This window comes from Hylobates moloch, unplaced genomic scaffold (genome assembly GCF_009828535.3).
Source record: "Hylobates moloch isolate HMO894 unplaced genomic scaffold, HMol_V3 SCAFFOLD_2, whole genome shotgun sequence".
Classification (NCBI taxonomy): Eukaryota; Metazoa; Chordata; class Mammalia; order Primates; family Hylobatidae; genus Hylobates; species Hylobates moloch.
The window spans coordinates 105,414,417-105,421,837 of NW_026652277.1; the positions used below are offsets into that span (position 1 = coordinate 105,414,417).

General features: G+C 41.4%; 1 non-coding gene across 1 annotated transcript; it reads left to right on the forward strand.

Annotated features, from left to right (window-relative positions):
- Positions 1-6,215: 6,215 nt before the first annotated feature.
- LOC116477755 (small nucleolar RNA U13) lies at positions 6,216-6,319 on the forward strand. Its single transcript, XR_004250632.1, has one exon. It is a non-coding gene; the product is annotated as a small nucleolar RNA U13 (small nucleolar RNA).
- The last annotated feature ends 1,102 nt before the right edge of the window (positions 6,320-7,421 follow it).

A 7,421-nucleotide genomic window follows, 5' to 3' on the forward strand; every position in this document is an offset into this window, starting at 1 on the left:
TTCTTTTACTGATGAGAAAACTGAGACCTAGAGAGGTTGAGTCCCTTGTCCAAGGTCACACAACACTAAAGTGGCAAAGCCCAGTTCTAGAGTCCATGCCGTTACCCACAAGGGAATATAAGACACACATTATAGTCATAGTTCACCTAACAGCTGCAGGCTTAGGTGACTCATTTAACCCCTGTGGGAAAAGAAAAGAAAGAATTAGAAAACATTACAAAAGCTACATGGCAGAGTCCTTACGTTGTGCCAGGCATTGAGCTTAGCGCTTACATGCATGATCTCACTGTCTCCTAAGTGTGGGGTGATACAGGAAATGGCTTCAGGTAGTTGATGGCTTAGTGGTACACGGGCTAGGCAGAAATCAAATTGCATCACATATTGAGAAAGCTGTTCCTTCTTCAAGCCTCTGACTCCTAATTACACCTGGCAGAGAGTCTCCCTTTGGTGCAGGTCTTGAATGACTTTCTAACATCAACTTATTCCTTTTGTTATAAAAGAAGAGTAGGCCTTAGGCTTAACACTTTCTCAAGCAACAAGTTCTTTAACTTTCATTGCACCTTCAATTTAGGGCTAGTAGTGTTGCATTTATAACAGTGATATAAAATTTCGTTTTAAAACATTTGTTGAAGTTTAAAAAGTGAGCAACAGAAAAACACCAAGAGGATAATATTATAGGTCTTACACGGACTTGGCGAATGTTATGACTAAGGAAGTTTGGAAAATACTACATTATCTTTCAAAAACTCAGTAAGGTAAGTACTATTCTCTATTTCTAGGTAGGAGATCTGGAATTTAGGAAAGTTCAGTAACCTTCCCAAGGCCACTCTGTAGGAAGTTGAGGAGCTGAGCTTCAAACCTGGAAGTGTCTGCTTCCAAAATCAGTGCACTTGACCATGTATTGCTTCCTTAAGATGATGACTGTGTATGTTTCCTAGCAGGACTAGCACTCTAGACTGCGTACACGTCATGATTTGAAAGAACAGTTATCAAACAGTTATTAAAGTGTGGTCCTTTCAGGCGGTCCTCTGGGTAAAGGTATTTTCACCAAATACTAAGATGTGTCTTTCACTCGTTTGCTCACCAGTGTATGGGGGAGTTTTCCAGAAGCTATGTGACATGTGCTATATCACAACACATTGAGTACAGAACCACAGATGTGAATCCAACTTTCTTCTCTTATGCTGGACATTAAAAAGACTTGCAGAAACATGCGTGATGCCATTCTTCTCAGTAAATCTTTTTTGTTTGTTCATTTGTTTTGGAAAACACAATTTTTTTTTAAAGTCATTTTTGTTAACATATCATGGTTTTATTGTTATTTTTAAATGTATTAGTAAATACTTGAAACATTTATCCATCTTAATTTCTAAAACAATAAACATCAATACGATATAGCCCACATAAACAAGTTTTTGGGGGTTGTCAAGAACATAAAGGGGACCAGGTGTGGTGACTCACCCCTATAATGCTAGTGCTTTGGGAGGCCAAGGCAGCAGGATAGCTTGAGCCCAGGAATTTAAGACCAGCCTGGGCAATATGGCGAAATCCTGTTTCTACCCAAAGTACAAAAATTAGCTCTGCATGGTAGCACACGCCTGTGGTCCCAGCTACTTGGGAGGATGAGGTGGGAGGATCACTGGAGCCCAGGATGTTGAGGCTGAGTGAGCTGTGATCACATCACTGCACTCCAGCATGAGTGACAGGGCAAGACCTTGTCTCAAATAAATAAATAAATAAGTAAATAAAAAGAATGTGGCTGGGCGCGATGGCTCATGCCTGTATTCCCAGCACTTTGGGAGGCCAAGACGGGTGGATCATTTGAGGCCAGGAGTTCGAGACCAGCCTGGCCAAGATGGTGAAACCCTGTCTCTACTAAAATTACAAAAATTAGCCAGTTGTGTTGGCAGGTGCCTATAATCCCAGCTACTCAGGAGGCTGAGGCAGGAGAATTGCTTGAACCCAGGAAGTGGAGGTGGCAGTGAGCCGAGATCGCACCACTGTACTCCAGACGGGGCAACAGAGTGATACTCCATCTCAAAACAAAAAAAAAAAGGGTGGGTGCGGTAGTTCACGCCTGTAATCCCAGCATTTTGGGAAAAATGTAAAGGGGTTTGGGTACAAATTTCTTAGAGAATAATGAAAATAATGATAAGGTGACAGATATTTATTACTGATACATATATCATAACATCACTGTGTACCCCATCATTATATACAATTATAATTTGTCAAATAAAATTATTTTATAATTTAAAATAAAAGAAAAAACTGTAAAATGTCTTAAGATGAATACGTGATAGAATAACATTTTTAATAATTAATGGTAACTTTTTTCTCCCATATTTCCACCCTTCTTTTTCTCTCCCACTCCGTTCCATTCAAGCAGGTATTCCTTGCATCACATTCGAGCATGTGATTCATTGCTTCAGAAGAGGAACATTACCAAGTGGAAAGCAGGAATGCTTTCTAGCTTTTGTGTTTCCAAAAAGCCTAAACCTATTAAGCAAATTATGCCAAGTGCTTTGAGGCAGTAATAACAAAATGGAGCAAGTGCCACTGAGAAAAGACAGCAGCAGTATTGAGAGAGGGCAGCTTTCCCAGGACTAGAAAAATATTTCTAACTTCCTGAGAGTGGATGTAGGGAAGAACAAAGACAAGAGGGAGATTAGGGGATCAAAAAAGAGAGGGCTGGACTGAAGAGGCCAGGAAGAGAGAAACCAGGCACATCTCACCTACAGTGGGCTATCTTCCAGAGTCCAGGAGCCACCTGGGAGCTGGGAACTGCCATTGCCTAAATCCAGAGTCTCTGAGAGCCAGCTATCCCCTCTCCACGTTCACGACTGTCTGCAGGAGTAACACCATTTGACTCACGCAACCTGGACAACTGCACCTTCAAAACATCCTTAGCCCATCAGAAGCCCAAGCAAGAGTAGCTGGGGCCCTGGATACCCAGAGGTTTGGTGAAAGTCAAGTGGGAATCATCTCTAGAGTTCATATGGGGAGATTCTGCCTGGAATAAGCTGTAGGTCCCCCCTGAGCTGGGAGAGAAGTTCAACATACCAGAATATTAGGATCACCAGACAGATCTGCCAGGAGTCTATAGCAAATAAGGGCCTATGCTGTGTTCTAACAGAAGTGCCAACTGATTGTATAATACTTGATTGAGGTCAGCTTACAAGTGAGTTTTCTTGGTCCAGTACAGGGGATTTGCTTTGGTTGGTTATTCTCATCAGAGTGCTTTTGGGAAGAAAAAACCCTGCAGGCCCACTGTCTTTCTTCACATCTAGCCCCTTCGCTCATTAACATTCCTGCCTGGCCCCTGAGAACATCTACATTTTCTGAGCCCTCCTATGCAAAGTGCTCGACCTACAATAGGGGGATTCCTTGAGATGAAACCCTGACACTACACAAAATCACAAACGTGTGCATTTTTCTGAAGAGCAAGTCTTAGCTTTCATCAACTACTCAAAGGAGTGTCTGATACTTGGGTTGGAATCCTGGCTGCTGTTTACTAGCTGTGTGACCTTGAGCATGTCACTTAACCTGTCTATGCTTCCATTTCCTTATCTTTGAAATAGGGATGGTTATTTATTTATGTACTTACTTATTCATTCAGAAACAGAGTCTCACTCTATCATGCATATCATCCAGGCTGGAGTGCAGTGGCACAATCATAACTCACTGCAGCCTCAAACTCCTGAGCTCAGGTGATCCTCCAGTCTCGGCCTCCCAAGTAACTGGAACTACAGGCACATGCCACCATGCCAAGCTAGTCTTTTAATTTTTTGTAAAAACAGGGTCTCACTATATTGCCCAGGCGGGATTCAAACTCCTAACCTCAAGCAATCATCCTGCCTTGGCCTCCCAAACAGCGATGTTAATAGTATCTAACTCTAAGGGCTGATATGAGGAGCAAATGAGCTAGTATATGTAGAGGGCTTTGAATGACCAACTCTATGTAAGTGTTAGCTATCATTATTATAGAGGACATAGACCACAGGGCAGATGGGAAGCCTGTGTCTAAGGGAAGACAGAGTAGAGAGGAGAGTGAGTACACCTTTGTTAAACCCAGCCCATCTTCAGGACGTAGCCTGCACAACCTTCAGAGCTTGCTTATTCAACAAAGGGTCCTGGCATAAACCTCACACTGGAAATGGGCAGCGAGGCTGCACTGCCTGTGGCCAGAAATGTGCTAGCTGCTAGGTTATTAGTGTGCCTCCTGTTCTAAGAAAGACAAGGATCTGAAGGTGGCAGTAAGAGGCGGCCTGAAGTCATAATCTTGGAGACCTCAATTCTGCCCTAGAAGCCAATGTCCCCTAAGTTCTGGGCTGTAGTCGCCAAGCTGGCCTGGAGCAGGAGGTATAGCAGAATCAGACAGCAGCAACTGGAAACCTGCTCCTCCACTTTCTAGCTGAGTGTTCTTGGGCAACTTACTAAACCTCCCTAAGCCATCATTTCCTTTTCTGTCAAATTGAGCAATAATATATGCACTATGGTCAAATAATTAATGTATGCAAAGCACTCAGCAAGTACATAGTGAGTGCTCAATAAACAGAGCCAATACTATGGTAACGCTGTAGTACTGAGATCAGGCTGACAGGGAGCTGAGTGGCAACTGATCAGATGGGGAATCCTAGAAGAACAAGTTGAAGGACTAATACAGTGATGACACATGTGGTCCATTGTGCAATTTTTTGCTTCGGCTTTCCTCAAAGCTTGGGATCACAGATATCTTAGGGTCTCTTTGAGCTTCTTAGGAACCAGGAGGGAGGAAAATAAAGATCAGAATATTCTTTCAAAACCATTTCCTCCCTCCCCACCCTAACATTCCTATGAAGAGAACTTGTGATACTGCTTATCTTAACAGAAATCCAATCAAACTAGCTTAAGGACACAGAACTTTCTCACAGGCCTGGAGAAAGGATGTGATCAAGGCCACAAGCCCTCATCTTTTCTGCTTCCAAGGTATCCCTGTTTCTTTTCTTTCTGCAGACCTACTTTCTCTTCCTTATGATGTACATGATAAAAAATTGTTGACCCAGACAGCACTGCATGATTTTCTGGCTTAAATACAGCAGACTACAGGTGCCCTATTCTCCAACCCAAATTCCTAGAAGAGGGAATTTATTGGCCCAGCTTCTATTACATACCTGCCCCTGACACTCTCGATCACATGTACATATACATGGGATGGGGGGATTAAACAGATTGAGTAGTGCAGACACATAATTTCAAACAATTTGTAGAAGAAGAAAACCAAATGGCTAACAAACACTTGAAAAGATACTCATCTTCACTAATATTCAAAGAAATGCAAATTAGTACAACAATGTGAGGTACTAATTTTTTTTTTTGGACTGTCAGATTGGCAACAATGAAAAATAAAGATAACTCAAGGAAACTTGCTAAGAGAGGAAGGTGATATGATTTTTCTAGTGTACTATTGGGCATTATGTTTTAATATTTTAAATGTGCATAAGCTTTAACCCAGTTATTTTACTTACACGAATTTATCCTAAGGAAATAATCAGAACATGCATAGGCATATATCTACATATATGTTTATTGCGGTATTTCAGTATTTAAGAAAAACTTAGAACATCATACATACCCTTCAGCAGAGGGTAGAGATTATGGTACAAAAGAATACTGAGAGACCATTATAAAAATTATAAAGAATGAGATGGATCGGTATGTAAAATGTATATGACAAATTGTAGAGAAAAAAAAAAAGCCAGGCATGGTGATTCATGCCTGTAATCCCAGCACTTTGGGAAACAGAGGCAAGTGGATCACTTGAGGTCAGGAGTTTAAGACCAGCCTGGGTAACATGGTGAAACCCTGTCTCTACTAAAAATACAAAAATTAGCCAGGCGTGGTGGCACACACTTGTAGTCCCAGCTACTTGGGAGGCTGAGGCACGAGAATCATTTGAACCCAAGAGGCAGAGGTTGCAGTGAGCCAAGATCATGCTACTGCACTCCAGCCTGAGTGACAGAGCAAGACTCTGTCTCAGAAAAATAAAAAAAGCAAGGCACAGATAAGAGTGGATAATATGACCCCATTTTTGTTAACATATAGAGTATATATTTTGTACTGTACATAGTATATTTGGGGTACATACATATATGTATACACATACATATATATATTTGTGTGTGTGTGTGTGTGTGTGTGTGTGTGTAATATGTATCTGAAAGAGTACATATTAGATCCTTTTGTAGTTCGTGAGCAAGATGATTGGGTGATCACGCACATGTGTGAGATGTGCCACCCTGGAACCTTGTTAAAACATTGGCATATTACCCATCTGATAGGAAAAAACATATGAAACTAATAATTGTGGCCTCTGGGAATGGAATTATGGGAAGTTTTCACTTTCCACTTTATCACTTTTCATATTGTTGAATTTTTTTAAGCATGAATTACTTTTATAATCAGAAGAAAAAGCAGTAAGATATTCAATTTTGGTGGGAAAAAAGAGTACAGATTTCATATGTGAAAGGAAAATATCTACTATTTTAAAATTAAAGAAGGAAAACAAAAAATCCAATCTTTTCCCAGTAACAATCAGGCATAGCAGGTGGCAATAAAGTCTGCCCCTGCCCAGGGCCTGGGGTTATTAGGAGGAGCTATCTAGGTTAGACAAGAGAAAAGTCAGCTTCTCCTAGCACCACAGAGTACATAGGGCTATCCTTTATTTTTTTTTTCCTCACTCTATTACCCAGGCTAGAGTGCAGTGGCATGATCATAGCTCACTGCAACCTTAAATTCCTGGGCTGAAGCAATCCTCCTGCTTCAGCTTTCCAAGTAATTGGAACTAGGATGCATTCCACCATGCCCAGCTAATTTTTAAAACTTTTCTGTAGAGGTGGGGGAGTGTCTTACTACCTTGCTCAGGCTGGTCTTTAAATCCTGGCCGGAAGTGATCCTCCTGCCTCAGCCTCCCAGTGTGCTGAGAGTACAGGCATGAGCCACCACACCTGGCCTAAGGACCATCCTATTTGAAGAATTTGGCTTACCTACAACCCAGGGGCCTTTCTCTTCTGCTATAAATGAATCAATGAACTTAATTAAATTGAATTTAACTCTTCAGCTCAAGGCCAAAAATAATATATTTTTACATTTATATATGAAAAGAAGAGGCAGGTAAATGATGAGAAATGAAGTATGCAACCAAGTGAGGGCTTGGATATAGGAAGACCTAGGGGCCCAACTGGGAAACTGGTGGTGGCCTGGGGTAATTCCAGAGACATATTTACTTGCTATCAAACATGGATTTGTATGGGTGCTCAGATATTTTTTCTTTCTTTCTTTTTTTTTTTTTTGAGATGGAGTCTCGCTGTGTCGCTCAGGCTGGAGTGCAGTGGTGCCATCTTGGCTTATTGCAGCCTCTGCCTCCTGGGTTCCAGCAATTC